We start from the raw sequence: 18,626 nt of genomic DNA on the forward strand, positions 1-18,626 counted from the left end.
TATTTTATATATGATTTCACTAGTAAAAGACATTACAAAATTTTAATTTATGCACAACTATAGACTAATATGTTTACTTGTACCCACACACCCTTTCTGACAGCTTCTTTACCCCGTAATGCTTTGGCATTTATAAAAACACATTTTTTGTTTGCATCTTTGTAGTATCAGAGAATCCTCCATCAAATCCAACCCCAATATCAGAAACCTTTTTATAATATCAGAAGAAAAAAGCAGAGGAAAGGAAAATGGGGGCAAAGAAAACAGAGAAAAGTGAAGTTAAGGTAATCAATTGTGCTTTGATACGTCTCAGAGTGACAGTGAAAGTATTTAACCCCTAAACTTTACTGTTGATTAGCTGTCAACATCCTATCATCATCTCAGCCCTCTCATTCTAAGGTGGAAAGCCTTTATTATTTTTATTTATTTGCAGATAAATATTGGCTTGATGGCTGCTCGGAAAGGTGATATAAAGCCACAACGAGAAAAAAGATTTCTAGGGTTGAGGACCGACAGAAAGGTAAGGGAAAGGAGAGGGGAAGACGAGACCAGCGAGGGATGGGAAAAGGGAACAGGGGAAGCAAAGGGATCTTTTGTTGTATTTCTTTATATTTATTCAGACACTTTTACAAACACGAGGTGCAACAAACTTCGGGAGTGACCCAGGCCAAAACAACCACCAAAACGGCTAACGACCACGTCCCAAACTCTAAAGGTAATGAAAACAAGAGGAAAGGAAATGACAACAACTAAATCTAACTCCCTAACCAAAACCACAGTAAACAGCACGTACGCACAAACAAAAAGGCAGTCACTCCTTATATCCGAAGAGGCGAGGCAAAGAGAGCAGTCAGGAGCTGAGCAAGAGGTCAAAACCAGAAGACAAACAAACCAAAGGCAAAGGTACAAAAATGGGCGAAGCAGAAAACCAGAAACCAAACAATCAGAACCGTCATACACAAGAAGTCAATCAGAAACAGCAAACCATCACAGCAATAGCAAAAGACAAATGTTGAGCAAGAGCTCGAGCTGGCTGTGATCAGCAGGCTTTATCCTGGACCGGAACACAGGGCCAGGATCAGAGGTCAGAGGGTGGAAGGGGCGTGGCCAGAAACTGGGAGGCGGGCTGTAGCAGCAAGTGGTGAGTGGAGTTTGGGGCAGAAGACTGAGGTGTCCTGTAGACATATCCAAACCTCTTATGGCACGTAACACTTAACAGACCCTGACATCACTGCTGAAGGTCTTCATCAGGCTGTGAAAGAAATGAGGGGCTTCAAGAAAGACTTGAATGAGGGACCCTTCATCCTTCTATATGCAGATGGATCTCAGGTCATCAATATTCCTGGCACACAAAGACCTGTTATTCTAGCAGAATACAAGAAATAGGCAAACCATATCAAGGAATTACTATTTTCATCTGCTCTAAGAAGGATTCTGAAGAGGGTAAATAATCATGCTTTTTCCATAGCCAGTAACTGTTTCAGCTCTCTGAGAAAGATGATCTAGTCTGTAAAGCACTAAGTACTAATAAAGTACTAATAAGTAAAAAGTACCAAGTCATTTTAATGTGCTGTGCAGGTATGTTGGTGTTGCACCAGCTGGGATTCATGTTAAAAAAGTCTACTTTTCCTAACACTTTTCAGTTGACCTTTTTCCCATGAAGTCCCACCTTGAGCCAAAAACCAACTATTACCATCGGCGTGTGTCAGGGTGGCTTTCCCTTCTTCACTTTCTCCTAGGTTTAGCATTGTTTAAAAAGTTCAGCTGTCTGACTATAGTAATACTATACTAATTTCAGTTGTGTTTTGCAGGTGGAGAAGTGTCAGACATTTCAAATAACGCACAGAGTTTGATCTAACTGATACACTGGTGAGTGCAATTTAAAACACTTTTGTTATGTGTAAAGTGTATCAACCAAAAAATGTCCACAGAGAATCAAAAACTTACCACTTTAATGAATGAAAAATGAAGTTTTAGAGTAGCCAACAGCATTTATCTGGAGATAGAATAATAAATTACATCAGCCATCCCATTCATTGGGCTACACATACGAGCTAATAGCATTTGTATTACATATATACATTTTAACAGATTTTACCTTTATTTCACTACAGCCATTTGAACCTGAGCAGGAAAGCAGTCCTGCACTAAAAGTGCTGCACACAGTGTAAGCTGACTGTTATATCATTCTGGGTATGTATGTATGTCTGTGTATAACAATATATACTTTGTGTAAATGATTTCTGTCCTAACAGGAATTCTCTTGCTGGACCATCACTGGTTAGTGACGAACAGATAATAAGTCACCATATGGGTTTGTTCCATTTTATACTGTCACAGATTACTGCCAGATACAGTTATAAGTATTGAGACAGCATCACACTTTGTGTTGTTTTTATTCTCTTGTGGCTTTAGATGTGACAGAAAACAACATCTAGCTTTACATACAGAACAATAATGTGACCAAGGCACTAATGCCAGTATATTGGTTCCTCCTGACCCCATCAAAGTGTCCTTGAGCAAGACACTGAACCCCAAATTGCTCCCAGTGAGCAGGTAGGCGCCTTGAATGGCAGCCAACACCACCGGTGTATGAATGCATGTATGAATGGGTGAATGTGAGGCATACAATGTATATCGCTTTGAGTACTTGTAGGAGTAGAAAAGCGCTATATGAATGCAGTCCATTTACCATTTATATCCATGTTAGCACCAGCTCAAAGTCAAAATAAGCAGAATTGCAGTGAAGCATCCAAACTATCCAACTATAATCTTGCATTCTGTTGGCCAGTGACAGCATGTCAACACCTTGTTTTGTAGTGATTCCTGTCTGTAGGATCCTTAATTTTATATATTTATTTATTTATTTTAGAGGAAAGATCTCTAATTCGGTCCAGGACAGACAGACAAGAGATATTACCTGGTACCTTGGGCGGAGCTTAATTCTCCGCTTCTGACGTCATAAGAGGAAGTGGCTTATCCTTGATTCTGATTGGTCGGGGGTTTATGCCCATATATGGTATCAATACATGCTTATGCCACGTGCTGCCGATAGGGGGCGATATGGTTTTGGGAGATTGCCGTTATGTCCACATATGGTATCAATACATGCTTATGCCACGTGTTGCCGATAGGGTGGTTTGAGAGATTAATAGAATAAAAATACATTACGTGTATTTTATTAATGTGCTTTTTTAAATTACGTTTTTAAGGAATAATAAAACATAGAGCAGGATGAAGACAAGCTAGCGCATACACGTTCAGCGGGGGCGTCCGTCCGGCCCGTAGCCGCGTGTTGTTAGTAAGCGCCGCGGCGTATTTTAAAAAAGAAAGCACCCAAATGTTTTAAAAGAAAGCACCAAAATGTTTTAAAAGAAGAAAGACCCAAAAGAAGAAAACCATTAGTGTTATTTTAAAAGAAAAAGCAGGGTGAATTTTAACAAACATGCCCGAAAGAAGCAGCAGAAGAGCAAATTTAAACAAGCGAAAACAACAAACAAGCCCGTCGTTTTAAAAGAAGCTATCACTCATTACATTTAACCAACACGAAAGACTTTAGTTATATTTACCAGGTTGAAGAAAGCATGCAAGCGGCAAACTTTTAGAAGAAATAGGACGAAACGATCCCGGAGCACTGCCACATGCGACTACTCTGTTTGAACAACGCGGGGCGGAATGGCCGATCGCTAGTCCGGCGTTTGGCGCATGCGCACCCACGCCGCCTCCCCTTTCAAAATGGCGACGCCGACGGAGCGCCTGTTTTAGCAAATAAAACACCTATAGCCGTAATGTTTTTAAGGAATGAAGCACTTTTCTGCCAATGTGAATAATAAAGTAAAGCGCTCTGTGCATTTTCGACAGCAATAATCAAAGAATAACGCGGTTAATTCTTGTTTAAACGAATGCATACTCTCACTCTCGTGTGGCGCACGCGCGTAGATCCACACAGCATTTCCTTTATTGAGCCAGCTCGTTGCGTGAAGCAGTTGTCAAATGGCTACCAGCGGAAGTTGTTGTCGTGATGCGAACCGTTGGCCTGGATTGTGAGAAGTATGCCGCCATTCTGGCAGAATGCACACCAATTCTATATTTTATATGCTTATTTGTAAATAGTGTAAAATAATCTATTTCTAATTTAAATAAAAGTCGATCTCTAACCCCCCCGGATTGCTTAGCTAAATTTATCTACGTATGGTTAATCAAAAGGTATAACCAGAACTTGAAAAGATGTATGACAACACATGCTGATCTTTTATTTCAAATAAGCCTCTTTAAACTCATCGTTTTTAAGCAATGAAACTCTTTTCGGCTAATGTGTTATTTAAAATAAAACATCTTAAGCATTTCGACAACAAGAATCAAGGAATAACGCTGGCGATCCTTGTTAAAATAACTCTCCATGTCGCGCTTGTGCGTGCAGCCACGATACCCACACACCACTGTCTTTTATTGAAAACGGCTGAGGCAAGTCGTTTTCGGAACTTTAAAGTGTGTATACAACAAGTAAACGTGTGTAAAAGAAGTATAAAATGTGTTATAAAGCACATAGCCAACGTTAATTAATAAAGAATTTAAGCATAATAGCCCAGACGTACCACGGCCTAAAGCCGGTAGAAAAAGAGCTATCCTACGGCCTACAAGAGAAAAGCATATGGCACCAAATTGGAATCAGTAGTCGTTAAAAGAATATGAATTTATCAATGCGACATTTTAAATACGTTTTAAGGCATAATAATTTTAAGGGGTCACCGGGCGCGTCGAGCTTTTCTAGCTAGAGAGGAAAGAGTCGGGCAGTTTTGAATGGTAAAAGCAGTAGTTGTGTATTGTTAACGGTTTATTTTTTAACAAAATGTCCTATTTTATAACGGTAAAAACACAGCAATCCTGTTTTTAGGGGGGATTTATGCGCATTGCATGTCTAGACATGTCGATCAGCTAATGTCCGCGGCAGTGGGAAACGGGTCGTAGGCGCGAGAGCGATAAGCCTATGTGAAGGAAGCGTCAATTGACAAATTGTTGCAGAGTGCGTGTAACATCCCGTTTAACCGCTGGTCCCGAGTGTGACAAGCAGACAGACAGCATTCACGCCCCGGCAGAAAGCACATTACGTCTATTTGTTAATCAGTTATATTATTTTATACTATTTACGAATAAATGTCTAATTGAAATAAAAGTCGATGTCTAACACCACAGCTCTGGGACTCTAGCATAGCCCCGGGCGCCCCGCTGCGGGCCTGTGGGGCTGGATGAAGTATCTAACTTCAATTGCTTAATCAGCAGGGTAAAGTGCCGTAACTTAAACGGGGGTATGACAAATTAGTATAAAGTTTTAAGCCAATAAGATTTAATTAATAAAATAATTTAGTTGTATTTTGTTAGTTTTATTTTCAATAAAACACACCCAGCGCATTATTAATTTAATAGATGCAGGAACTAGTGAGCGGTATTTAGCTACGTACTTCAAAAACATTTAAAAAACTTTGTTAGACTAATACCTTAGTTATTTTAATAATTTAAGGGATAAAAACATTTGTCGTGTTTGTCAATGTGTTATTTTAAGTAAATGCGTTATTTTCCAACGCCAAAAGCCCTGTCATGTTTTAAGTGAGAAATGATATGGACTGGCAACTCTCTCTGGGGGGAGCAACCCCGGTTAGGTACTATTAAGCAGCATTTAGTGACATGCATCAAAACACATTTTTAGAAACTTTGAAAGAATAAAGTCTTAGTTATTTTAATAAATACGTTTTTCAGTAAATGTTTATTCACGCGCATGCACACAAACACCCACACACACCCCGGAGGTCGGGGGGCTTTAGAGTTTAACTTTAGGTTGCTGATCGCGATGTGTGACTAAACCCCAAAGCACCCTAACTTAGTCGTTTACTAACTTATCGCGAAAAACAGACAGAAATAGACTTGTAAATTCTAAAGAAAAGACATTAACTGTTTTTTGTTAATGTTTAAAGGTATACAAACTACAGTTGTATCGGACACGCACACAAAAACACTAAAAGAGTTTTGCTCAGTCAAAAAACAGCAAACATATATTGTTCACGCTTTTTATTAAAATGTATAAGGATTGTTTTGTTATACGGAAATTTTAAATTAATATGAGTGGGATATAAGTCATTTAGGCAACAAGATTTGAGGAAGAACCTAAATAGTGGCTGGAAATGACCGACCAGGCAGGCAGAAGTTTGCTTTCCTTATCTCACAAGTCATGGAAGGGTGGGGTGGGGGGGGGGGGGGGGGACACATAAGTGGGGGGTAGGAACTGTGGAATCAGGCAGGGGTGTAAGAATTTAGGATATAGTCTTGTTATTTTAAAGAAGGTGTGCATGATTATTTAATTACTTTTAATAGGAACCAGTAAGATGCATTTAGCACCATGTTGCAAATACACATTGAAAACTTTAAAGAATAAGGTCATAGTTATTTTAATAAAGACATCCTACAAGGTGCCCACGGCCATAACTTATATAATCTACAAGCTTGATCCGAGATGCTTGCTGGAGTACAATGCTAAGCTGACATCGGTAACGGAGCTGCAGCCTGTTTGATAGTTAATGAAACATAGTTCAAATTCAACAGTGTCAGCAGTCATCCACGATGCAGGGAGACTACAGATTGACTATAACGACCCCGTTTATCAGCTGGCATTATTTAAATTTTTTTTGACAGAATAAAGCCTTAGTTATTTTAATAAATATGTTTTTTCAGTAAATGTGTATTCATGCTCAAGTGCACAAACACACACACACCGATGGTCAGGGGCTTTAGAGTTTAACTTTAGGTCTGTGAAAGTATAGGACCGCGATGTGTATACAGGCACCAAAACATATTAACTTAGTCGTTCATGAGTCTTATTGTGAAAAACCACGCAAAATAGACATGTAAATTTTAAAGAAAAGACATTAACTGCTTTTGTTAATGTTTAATTGTATAAAAACTTTAGATGTGGTTGTTAAACAGTCAAACAAAAATGTGTTATTTTAAAGTAGTATAAAATATAACCTTAACTTTGGACGCAAGATGAACAACCTACAAACACAGACAGACAGACACACACAAACACACAGCAAAGCCCCAAGCAAGCGCACAAGCACACAACCAAAGGTGGGCTTTTAGAGTTTGCTCAATCAAAAAAATATCAGACCCATATAGTTTACGTTTTTTATTAAAATGTGTAAGGATCGCTCTGTTAGAGCGCAATTTTAAATTAGTATGATTGTGATATAAATCATTTAGGCAACAAGATTTGAGGAAGAACCTAAGTAGCGGCTAGAAATGATCGACCAGGCAGACAGAAGTCTGCTTTTCTTATCTCACAAGTCATGGAAGTGTAGGGGGGTGTAGGAACTGTGGAATCAGGCATAGTTATTTTAATAAAGACATCCTACAAGGTATACCACGGCCCAAGCTTATAGCGTCTACTATCATGATTTGAGAGGCTAGATGGAGTACCATGTTAAGTTGACAATGGTAACTGAGATGCAGCCTGCATGCAGGGAGACTAGAGAGTGACTATAGTACCCCATTTAACCGTTGGGTCCTTATTTTTTAAGAATTTTGACAGAATAAAGCCTTAGTTATTTTAATAAATACGTTTTTTCCAGTACATGGTTGTTCATACGCATGTGCACAAACACACACACACATCGGTGGTCAGGGGCTTTAGAGTTTAACTTTAGGTCAGTGAAAGTATAGGATTGTTATGTGTATTCAGACCCCAAAACATATTAACTTAGTCGTTCATGAGTCTTATTGTGAAAAACCGACAATATAGACTTGTAAATTTTAAAGAAAAGACATTAACAGCTTTTGTTAATGTTGAAATGTATAAAAACTTTAGCTGCTTTTCTTAAATGGCCAGAAAAATTGGATCAACACTATTAGTTTATATGAGGATGGAGTGTTCGCAACAGTCACAATCCTAGCAGGCAAGCATAACATGCCAAAGAAACATCTCTTTCATTTATTTCAAAGCAGACACTTTGTGCAAAAGTTGTTTCCTCATTTCCCAAACGGCCACCAGAACTGGATGGTCCTTAAAGACCTTTCATAAGACTTGGAGGCCCTGTCCTGAGGTTTATCAAAGACCAGGTTCTATGTTGATGTCCTGCTCAATGGCTTTGAATATGTCTGTCCAGAACTCAGATAATCGAGAGAGCAGAGCCAAAACATAGTTCTGCCTCCTCTAACCCCTCTAACAAACCTGTTCGACATTCCACCATCCGATACCATACCTCTCTTACTGGCCAGGCACTTCATTCTTTTAAAATATACATCTTGAAATGTTACAAATTTCATTGCAGGGGTCATCCCATCAAGTACTTAAACAGCATCCTATAGTGTAAGAACCTGGTCTTTGATAAACCTCAGGACAGGGCCTCCAAGTCTTATGAAAGGTCTTTAAGGACCCTCCAATTCTGGTAGCCGTTTGGGCAATGAGGAAACAACTTTTGCACAAAGTGTCTGCTTTGAAATAAATGAAAGAGATGTTTCTTTGGCATGTTATGCTTGCCTGCTAGGATTGTGACTGTTGCGAACACCCCCTCCTCATATAAACTAATAGTGTTGATCCAATTTTTCTGGCCATTTAAGAAAAGCAGCTAAAGTTTTTATACATTTCAACATTAACAAAAGCTGTTAATGTCTTTTTCTTTAAAATTTACAAGTCTATATTGTCGGTTTTTCACAATAAGACTCATGAACGACTAAGTTAATATGTTTTGGGGTCTGAATACACATAACAATCCTATACTTTCACTGACCTAAAGTTAAACTCTAAAGCCCCTGACCACCGATGTGTGTGTGTGTTTGTGCACATGCGTATGAACAACCATGTACTGGAAAAAACGTATTTATTAAAATAACTAAGGCTTTATTCTGTCAAAATTCTTAAAAAATAAGGACCCAACGGTTAAATGGGGTACTATAGTCACTCTCTAGTCTCCCTGCATGCAGGCTGCATCTCAGTTACCATTGTCAACTTAACATGGTACTCCATCTAGCCTCTCAAATCATGATAGTAGACGCTATAAGCTTGGGCCGTGGTATACCTTGTAGGATGTCTTTATTAAAATAACTATGCCTGATTCCACAGTTCCTACACCCCCCTACACTTCCATGACTTGTGAGATAAGAAAAGCAGACTTCTGTCTGCCTGGTCGATCATTTCTAGCCGCTACTTAGGTTCTTCCTCAAATCTTGTTGCCTAAATGATTTATATCACAATCATACTAATTTAAAATTGCGCTCTAACAGAGCGATCCTTACACATTTTAATAAAAAACGTAAACTATATGGGTCTGATATTTTTTTGATTGAGCAAACTCTAAAAGCCCACCTTTGGTTGTGTGCTTGTGCGCTTGCTTGGGGCTTTGCTGTGTGTTTGTGTGTGTCTGTCTGTCTGTGTTTGTAGGTTGTTCATCTTGCGTCCAAAGTTAAGGTTATATTTTATACTACTTTAAAATAACACATTTTTGTTTGACTGTTTAACAACCACATCTAAAGTTTTTATACAATTAAACATTAACAAAAGCAGTTAATGTCTTTTCTTTAAAATTTACATGTCTATTTTGCGTGGTTTTTCACAATAAGACTCATGAACGACTAAGTTAATATGTTTTGGTGCCTGTATACACATCGCGGTCCTATACTTTCACAGACCTAAAGTTAAACTCTAAAGCCCCTGACCATCGGTGTGTGTGTGTTTGTGCACTTGAGCATGAATACACATTTACTGAAAAAACATATTTATTAAAATAACTAAGGCTTTATTCTGTCAAAAAAAATTTAAATAATGCCAGCTGATAAACGGGGTCGTTATAGTCAATCTGTAGTCTCCCTGCATCGTGGATGACTGCTGACACTGTTGAATTTGAACTATGTTTCATTAACTATCAAACAGGCTGCAGCTCCGTTACCGATGTCAGCTTAGCATTGTACTCCAGCAAGCATCTCGGATCAAGCTTGTAGATTATATAAGTTATGGCCGTGGGCACCTTGTAGGATGTCTTTATTAAAATAACTATGACCTTATTCTTTAAAGTTTTCAATGTGTATTTGCAACATGGTGCTAAATGCATCTTACTGGTTCCTATTAAAAGTAATTAAATAATCATGCACACCTTCTTTAAAATAACAAGACTATATCCTAAATTCTTACACCCCTGCCTGATTCCACAGTTCCTACCCCCCACTTATGTGTCCCCCCCCCCCCCCCCCACCCCACCCTTCCATGACTTGTGAGATAAGGAAAGCAAACTTCTGCCTGCCTGGTCGGTCATTTCCAGCCACTATTTAGGTTCTTCCTCAAATCTTGTTGCCTAAATGACTTATATCCCACTCATATTAATTTAAAATTTCCGTATAACAAAACAATCCTTATACATTTTAATAAAAAGCGTGAACAATATATGTTTGCTGTTTTTTGACTGAGCAAAACTCTTTTAGTGTTTTTGTGTGCGTGTCCGATACAACTGTAGTTTGTATACCTTTAAACATTAACAAAAAACAGTTAATGTCTTTTCTTTAGAATTTACAAGTCTATTTCTGTCTGTTTTTCGCGATAAGTTAGTAAACGACTAAGTTAGGGTGCTTTGGGGTTTAGTCACACATCGCGATCAGCAACCTAAAGTTAAACTCTAAAGCCCCCCGACCTCCGGGGTGTGTGTGGGTGTTTGTGTGCATGCGCGTGAATAAACATTTACTGAAAAACGTATTTATTAAAATAACTAAGACTTTATTCTTTCAAAGTTTCTAAAAATGTGTTTTGATGCATGTCACTAAATGCTGCTTAATAGTACCTAACCGGGGTTGCTCCCCCCAGAGAGAGTTGCCAGTCCATATCATTTCTCACTTAAAACATGACAGGGCTTTTGGCGTTGGAAAATAACGCATTTACTTAAAATAACACATTGACAAACACGACAAATGTTTTTATCCCTTAAATTATTAAAATAACTAAGGTATTAGTCTAACAAAGTTTTTTAAATGTTTTTGAAGTACGTAGCTAAATACCGCTCACTAGTTCCTGCATCTATTAAATTAATAATGCGCTGGGTGTGTTTTATTGAAAATAAAACTAACAAAATACAACTAAATTATTTTATTAATTAAATCTTATTGGCTTAAAACTTTATACTAATTTGTCATACCCCCGTTTAAGTTACGGCACTTTACCCTGCTGATTAAGCAATTGAAGTTAGATACTTCATCCAGCCCCACAGGCCCGCAGCGGGGCGCCCGGGGCTATGCTAGAGTCCCAGAGCTGTGGTGTTAGACATCGACTTTTATTTCAATTAGACATTTATTCGTAAATAGTATAAAATAATATAACTGATTAACAAATAGACGTAATGTGCTTTCTGCCGGGGCGTGAATGCTGTCTGTCTGCTTGTCACACTCGGGACCAGCGGTTAAACGGGATGTTACACGCACTCTGCAACAATTTGTCAATTGACGCTTCCTTCACATAGGCTTATCGCTCTCGCGCCTACGACCCGTTTCCCACTGCCGCGGACATTAGCTGATCGACATGTCTAGACATGCAATGCGCATAAATCCCCCCTAAAAACAGGATTGCTGTGTTTTTACCGTTATAAAATAGGACATTTTGTTAAAAAATAAACCGTTAACAATACACAACTACTGCTTTTACCATTCAAAACTGCCCGACTCTTTCCTCTCTAGCTAGAAAAGCTCGACGCGCCCGGTGACCCCTTAAAATTATTATGCCTTAAAACGTATTTAAAATGTCGCATTGATAAATTCATATTCTTTTAACGACTACTGATTCCAATTTGGTGCCATATGCTTTTCTCTTGTAGGCCGTAGGATAGCTCTTTTTCTACCGGCTTTAGGCCGTGGTACGTCTGGGCTATTATGCTTAAATTCTTTATTAATTAACGTTGGCTATGTGCTTTATAACACATTTTATACTTCTTTTACACACGTTTACTTGTTGTATACACACTTTAAAGTTCCGAAAACGACTTGCCTCAGCCGTTTTCAATAAAAGACAGTGGTGTGTGGGTATCGTGGCTGCACGCACAAGCGCGACATGGAGAGTTATTTTAACAAGGATCGCCAGCGTTATTCCTTGATTCTTGTTGTCGAAATGCTTAAGATGTTTTATTTTAAATAACACATTAGCCGAAAAGAGTTTCATTGCTTAAAAACGATGAGTTTAAAGAGGCTTATTTGAAATAAAAGATCAGCATGTGTTGTCATACATCTTTTCAAGTTCTGGTTATACCTTTTGATTAACCATACGTAGATAAATTTAGCTAAGCAATCCGGGGGGGTTAGAGATCGACTTTTATTTAAATTAGAAATAGATTATTTTACACTATTTACAAATAAGCATATAAAATATAGAATTGGTGTGCATTCTGCCAGAATGGCGGCATACTTCTCACAATCCAGGCCAACGGTTCGCATCACGACAACAACTTCCGCTGGTAGCCATTTGACAACTGCTTCACGCAACGAGCTGGCTCAATAAAGGAAATGCTGTGTGGATCTACGCGCGTGCGCCACACGAGAGTGAGAGTATGCATTCGTTTAAACAAGAATTAACCGCGTTATTCTTTGATTATTGCTGTCGAAAATGCACAGAGCGCTTTACTTTATTATTCACATTGGCAGAAAAGTGCTTCATTCCTTAAAAACATTACGGCTATAGGTGTTTTATTTGCTAAAACAGGCGCTCCGTCGGCGTCGCCATTTTGAAAGGGGAGGCGGCGTGGGTGCGCATGCGCCAAACGCCGGACTAGCGATCGGCCATTCCGCCCCGCGTTGTTCAAACAGAGTAGTCGCATGTGGCAGTGCTCCGGGATCGTTTCGTCCTATTTCTTCTAAAAGTTTGCCGCTTGCATGCTTTCTTCAACCTGGTAAATATAACTAAAGTCTTTCGTGTTGGTTAAATGTAATGAGTGATAGCTTCTTTTAAAACGACGGGCTTGTTTGTTGTTTTCGCTTGTTTAAATTTGCTCTTCTGCTGCTTCTTTCGGGCATGTTTGTTAAAATTCACCCTGCTTTTTCTTTTAAAATAACACTAATGGTTTTCTTCTTTTGGGTCTTTCTTCTTTTAAAACATTTTGGTGCTTTCTTTTAAAACATTTGGGTGCTTTCTTTTTTAAAATACGCCGCGGCGCTTACTAACAACACGCGGCTACGGGCCGGACGGACACCCCCGCTGAACGTGTATGCGCTAGCTTGTCTTCATCCTGCTCTATGTTTTATTATTCCTTAAAAACGTAATTTAAAAAAGCACATTAATAAAATACACGTAATGTATTTTTATTCTATTAATCTCTCAAACCACCCTATCGGCAACACGTGGCATAAGCATGTATTGATACCATATGTGGACATAACGGCAATCTCCCAAAACCATATCGCCCCCTATCGGCAGCACGTGGCATAAGCATGTATTGATACCATATATGGGCATAAACCCCCGACCAATCAGAATCAAGGATAAGCCACTTCCTCTTATGACGTCAGAAGCGGAGAATTAAGCTCCGCCCAAGGTACCAGGTAATATCTCTCAGACATGAAGCAACAATTTCATCGGTTTTCAGACTGGTGGGAAAATATTTCACATATTGTTTTTCTATGGACCAGGGTGGCATTGGCACATCCACAACCCTGTTTATGTGAATGAAGACCTTGAATGAACTTTAAAATGACTTGAGTGTGTATGGGAATGTAGGCAGACTTTTCAGGAAATGAGGAGCCCTAAACCATCCATCCATTTTTCAAACCGCTTATCCTCCGCCATAATTTTGCATCAATTTTATAATTATAAGCTTTAAGTGTTACCTGTCGGTCTATTGACAAAAGTGGATTCTTGTTTCTTGTCCATAAAGATGAACAGCTTTACATGTTGGCTTTTTATCAAACTGAATCAAAACTAAAAATGTTTGAGAGCAAGTAGAACACGACTGTAAGATGTCACCTTTTTTTGTTTTGGTATGACTTCATGTCCTGCTTGTCAAATGGCTGCAGTCAGCAGACTGTAAAAGTGCCTCCATTCTTCACAGGGACAACATGTAAGTACATGATTATTCATGATCAATATGCATTGGATGGTTATGGCTGATTATATGAGTGGTGCTGCTTGTCACTGTGCTATAAATATTTTCCAGGTGCTTTCTGTGTTTTAATCTCTTGACCTGAATCTAATTGCAGTGTGATAAATGACCCCCTGGTGTTTTTTAAAACATTAACCCAATAAAAGTATAAAATATTAGTATAATCATTTACGACAGTTTTTTGCTAAATATGTTTTTAATTGTCCAGAGGGTGAGTACTTGTGTTAAAGCTCCCACTGCACAAAAAGCAATAGTGCATGATATTACATCTTGCTGGTGATCAGTGAGATTTCCCAGATTGTAATAAGCAGAACCTTTTGAGCACATTAGGATAATGGTGTTTTATCAGCAATGAAAACACTTCATGAGGTTTTCGTGTCAGTGAACAATTTAGGATTTAGTAGAATTTCACGAAAAAAAGGCACTTTTATAAGCCCACAAATTGTCACTTATGCATGTTTGTAAACCCATATTCTGCTAAAGCAGGAAAAAATCTTACTACTGTCAATTGTAATGTTGACAAGTGATTTTTGATAATACCGGGCCTCTTACAGTGGGCTGTAATAATACGTATTAGTCAATACTTACAGCCCAGCTATTGCCTGTAGAGTAAAATATGGTTCTGATGTCCTGGGTCGGTGAACATGTAATGCAGCCTTACACATAAGCAGACCATTACGTTTGCCCTGCACTCTGGAGATCTGAGACTCTGGATCCAGCTGCTGAGATTGCAGACTCCAAACCATTCAGTCGTGCCAAACACATGGATATTTAAACACACCAGGTTCAGCAGGGAGCTTCTGGTTTCCCTGTCTTCTGACATCATCATACCGCTTTCAGCACTGAGCGGATGGTCTGCTGATGTCAGAAAACGAGGACATACTCACTGCTACATCCCATGCCTGTTTCACCTTGGAAGGCTGAGCTGGAACAGTGGTCCTCCCATAAATGATGTGCTCCAGCAGGAGCAGGTCTGTTTTCACAGATGAAAACCGATCAGGCTTGGCAGGCAAACACACCATTGTAATAGCAATCCGCCGTAGCTCATGCACTGCTGCCTTCTAAAGCTGAGGTGGTTCATTCTCATTGGTTCATTACATTTTACGCCTAAACATACCTCTGAAAAATTAAGATTTAGGAAAACCCGTTTTTGCCTTGCACTGGTAAAAAGTCAAAACGTTTCTGCTGTCGAAATAGCAAAATGGGTTTGGATACACCCATTAACAAGCTAAAAATGCTCTCGATTGTATTTGCTGAAAATAATTTTACATGTAATATTAACTTTTGCACTAATGTAACAGATTTACACATACACTGTATTAGTTCTATGTCAATTTTGTTGCCATATGACAATAAAGACTCTTATTCTTGTGGGTTGTGATGATTCCCGTTAGTGAGCTGTGCCCCTTCTGAGTTGTTGTAGGGTCAGAGTATTTTGAATCGGTGCATAATCTGTGTATTATTCATTCTTTTCATTTTCCATTTCAAAACCACATTGGAAAACAAAAAGACAGATGACAGCTTCATACGGCATTCATAATGCATAATACACATGGCTATAATGTGTTATGGGGTGGCATGGTGGTGCAGTGGTTAGCACTGTTGCCTCACACCTCTGGGACCCAGATTCAAGTCTCCACCTGGGTTACATGTGTGCAGAGTCTGTGCATGTTCTCCCCATGTCGTCGTGGGGTTTCCTCTGGGTACTCCAGTTTCCCCCCACAGTCCAAAAACATGCTGAGGCTAATTGGAGTTGCTAAATTGCCCGTAGGTGTGAATGTGTGCGTGAATGGTGTGTGAGTGTGCCCTGTAATGGGCTGGCCCCCCATCCTGGGTTGTTCCCTGCCTTGTGCCCATTGCTCCCGGGATAGGCTCTGGACCCCCGCGACCAAGTAGGATAATGGATGGATGTATTATACCTTTTTCTAAACATGTATATACTCATGTTTATAATACTTTTTCAATGTACAATAGAAAATAAAGTCTATCTGCATTTTCAATGATGTCAGGAAATTGCTGCGTTGTACTATTATTCACTTCATTTAGCAAAGCAGTAGCAACATGCTAATTTCTCCAAGAAACATTAAAAACTGTCAAAATACAACCACGAACAAATGAGTTATATAAGAAAATGTTATGGTCTTTTGATATTATTTTTGCCCAATTTCTGAAATCCCATTCACTTTCCTCTTAGGCTTTTTGCCTAGGGAAACATATGATCTAAAATGTTAGCAAACTACCTACAAAATGACATCAGACTTGCGCTTTCTATTAGTCATACCTCCACTCCATACCCAGAAGCAGGATCTGGTCTGCACAAGTTCAAAAGTCAGTATCAGGAATGCAAAGACTGTACTTGTGATCTAGGCATGACTGGTCTGCTAACTTGCCTTCCAAGAACGAAATTGGGGCGCAATGAATAATGGGATTGTTCTCCTTTGGCAAGGATGCATCCAATGTATCCTTGACGTTTGGGGTGGAGCAAGATCAACATTTACCGTCCTCATGTACTTGTGTTTTTAGTCTTCAAACTGGTCTTCAGCAATGGAAGATGAGGTAAAACAGGTACATGAGCACACAAGTACAGTCAAGTATACATAGTACATTTTACCAAGTGTGCGCAGAATTGAATACCTGTTTACGACACTGCCTGATCTGCCTAACTAAAACTAACAGTACACTCACACAGGCAGAGCAGAAGCAGAATTCAAACCCCCCAACCGTTCAGCTGTGTGCCATCGTGCCGCCTTTCACCATTAATAGTTGGTAAAATATGTTGATGCTTCCAGCAATTAAAAAGGCCAATAGGATGCATGGTTATCTCTCTAGTTGTGTGGATTTTAAGTCAAGGGAGGTGATGCTAAGATTATACAGTGCCTTGGTAAGATCTCACCTAGAATATTGCATGCAGGTTTGGCCACCTTAAAAAGGACATTGATGCCTTAGAAAGGGTTCAATGCAGGGTTATAAGAATGATTCCTGGTCTTATAAGCAGAGGGTAGCTGAGCTGAATCTTTTCAGCTTGAGCAAAGGAGAGTAAGGGGAGACATCCATCCATTTTCCAAACCGCTTATCCTACTGGGTCGCGGGGGGTCCAGAGCCTATCCCAGAAGCAATGTGCATGAGGCAGGGAACAACCCAGGATGGGGGGCCAGCCCATCACAGGGCACACTCACACAACATTCACTTACACATGCACTCTTACAGGCAATTTAGTAACTCCAATTAGCCTCAGCATGTCTTTGGGCTGTGGGGGGAAACTGGAGTACCCGGAGGAAACCCCACGACGACATGGGGAGAACATGCAAACTCCACACACATGTGACCCAGGCGGAGACTTTAACCCGGGTCCCAGAGGTGTGAGGCAACAGCGCTAACCACTGCACCACCATGCCGCCTTTGAGGTAAAACAAAAACATTAAATTCACCAGTCACCTTATTACAGTTTGCATTATAGTACATAATTGAACAGTGGCCTACAGGATGTACACACACATGTGCATTGAGACCACTGTCCACCTCGGATATCATGAAGTAGCTCTTGATCTCTTTTTCAGTGGCAGTGGGCAGATACCCGTCTTCCCTGAATTCCTGTGCTTTTTGAAATAGCTGCCAAAAGACATTTTTTCTTTTTGCTCCCTCCCTTGCATCATCACCTGATCCAGTTTCTGCAGCCATCGGGTGGCTGAAGCAGGTGAGGGTCCTGGGGTAGGGCTGTCTTCCTCTGTCCCCACAGCCATAAGTTCTCTCGCAGCTGCCGGCGTAATGGCTTCAATCCTGTCGTCGTTATTAAAGCGATTTTTAATCAAACCCAATAGCTTGTCCACACAGTCCTCTGTGTATTTGGAGTTCAAATACTCTAGAATAGTTTGTTTGATCTTTTTGGTCAGGTCTGTGTCATCAGACTTCAGCACCAGGACATCAGATTTCAGCACCAGAACATCAGAGTTGAACAAGGCCAGCACAGGTTTTAAGTAAGAAACTGTAACAAGTTGCTCACCTGAAAGAGCATCTGTGAACTCCAGAAGAGGGCCTAGTGCTTTACTTCCTGCTTCCAGCACCTCAACATCTTGCCATGTTGGGACAAGATGCCTGTGCTTTTTGTCTGCAGTCAAAAGACGACGAATGGCTTTTTCTTGTTCAATAAATCTCTCTCTCATGTGCTGTCTTGACCCCCATCTTGTTTATGACTCGGTGATAAGTTTATGCACTGCAAGTTTGAGTTTCTATATATATAATATATATACAGTATATATAGTGTAATGTAATGTATTTTATATATTAAATAATTATATTTTAGTCATCTACAGCTTTACTTATCAGGTCTTTTTGTATTTTTAAACGTCATAATAAATAAGATAAATACACTGCATTTTATAGAGGAACCCTAAATTACTCACCAATAGCAATATGAAGCCTATGCCCAAAACAAGGTAGCCTCTTTCAGTAGGGGTGTAACGATATAGTCAGCTCACGAGACGAGGCGAGACACGATATTGGATTCACGAGAAGGAGACG

The 18,626-nt window shown here is 39.6% G+C and overlaps 1 long non-coding RNA gene across 1 annotated transcript; it reads left to right on the forward strand.

The window, feature by feature from the left end:
- The first annotated feature begins 13,953 nt into the window (after window positions 1–13,953).
- On the forward strand, window positions 13,954–18,251 carry LOC125727657 (uncharacterized). Its single transcript, XR_007388816.1, has 3 exons — window positions 13,954–14,066; window positions 17,666–17,802; window positions 17,999–18,251. It is a non-coding gene; the product is annotated as an uncharacterized LOC125727657 (long non-coding RNA).
- Window positions 18,252–18,626: the final 375 nt, after the last annotated feature.

The sequence above is a fragment of the Brienomyrus brachyistius genome, unplaced genomic scaffold, assembly GCF_023856365.1.
Source record: "Brienomyrus brachyistius isolate T26 unplaced genomic scaffold, BBRACH_0.4 scaffold108, whole genome shotgun sequence".
NCBI lineage: Eukaryota > Metazoa > Chordata > Actinopteri > Osteoglossiformes > Mormyridae > Brienomyrus > Brienomyrus brachyistius.